Genomic DNA, 1450 nt, shown 5'->3' on the forward strand with positions numbered 1-1450 from the left:
GCACGGCGCTGAGATCAACCTGCAGAACGGCGAAGGCGGCACCGCGCTGATTCTCGCCGCCGACCAAGGCCACGAGCGGATGGTCGACTTGCTGATTCGGCGCGGCGCTGAGCTCAATTTGCAGAGCAGCGACGGCGGCACCGCGCTGATGAACGCCGCTTGCTTCAACCACCCCGCCGTTGTGCGGCGCTTGCTGCGGGCGGGCGCAGACACCGCGGCGCGCACTGCGAGCGGCAAAACGGCGCTGCAGTGGGCCAAGGAGCAGGGCCACGCCGAGTGCGTCGAGGCTTTCAAGAAGCACGTCCAGGATATGCTGGCGGGACGGCCCACGGCGACAGCAGCCGGCGGCGAAGGCGCGGGCGGCGCTTCCTCCGGCGGCGCTTCCTCGGCTGGATCGAGAGTCGCGAAGACGCCATCTCCAGCGGTGGCGGCGGGGCGGGCGCCGAGCGGTGTCGTGGCAGTCCCCGATGCGGTCGTGGCAGCGGCTGAGCGAGGCGAGGAGGAGGCGGTGCTGGCGTGGCTTGACAGTGGCGGGCGGGCCGACGCGACGTACGAGAGAGGCGGCGTGAGCGGCCTCACGCTGCTGATGGGCGCCACCGTGTATGGCCACGAGCGGCTGGTCGAGCTGCTGCTGCAGCGCGGCGCTGAGGTCGACCGGCACGACAGCAACGGCGACACCGCGCTGATGAATGCCGCCAGCCAAGGCCACGAGCGGGTGGTCGAGCTGCTGCTGCGGCGCGGCGCGGAGGTCGACCTGCTGAACAGCGCCGGCTACACCGCGCTGATGGGCGCCGCCGGCGAAGGCCACGAGCGGGTGGTCGATTTGCTGTTTCGGCACGGCGCGGAGATCAACTTGCAGAACGGCGAAGGCGGCACCGCGCTGATGGCCGCCGCCGGCCCGGGCCACGAGCGGGTGGTCGACTTGCTGACACGGCACGGCGCGGAGGTCAACCTGCAGGACAGCGACGGCGTCACCGCGCTGATGGTCGCCGCCGGCTACGGCCACGAGCGGGTGGTCGAGCTGCTGTTGCAGCACGGTGCTGATGTCAACTTGCAGAACAGCAACGGTGGCACCGCGCTGATGATCGCCGCCATATTCAACCACCTCACCGTCGTGCGGCGCTTGCTGCGGGCGGGCGCAGATGATGCGGCGCGCAGTGCGAGCGGCGAGACGGCGCTGCAGTGGGCCAAGGAGAAGGGCCACGCCGAGTGCGTGCGCACCCTCGAGGAGCACACGTCGAGCACAGCAGAGGCTGAGGGGGAGACGGCGGTCGCAGAATCAGCCGAACAGGTCGCGGCGGCCGCACGCGAGGCGGGAGCGGCAGCGGTGGCGGCGGAGGCGCGCGATGCTGCCGAGGCTGCGCTGCGCGAGGCGGTTGAGGCGTGCGAGCGAGGCGACGCCGATCTCGAGGCGCTCAGGGCGGCGATCAACGCAAACACCGAAGCCGCC

Source organism: Emiliania huxleyi (genome assembly GCF_000372725.1).
Source record: "Emiliania huxleyi CCMP1516 unplaced genomic scaffold EMIHUscaffold_436, whole genome shotgun sequence".
NCBI classification, from domain to species: Eukaryota; Haptophyta; order Isochrysidales; family Noelaerhabdaceae; genus Emiliania; species Emiliania huxleyi.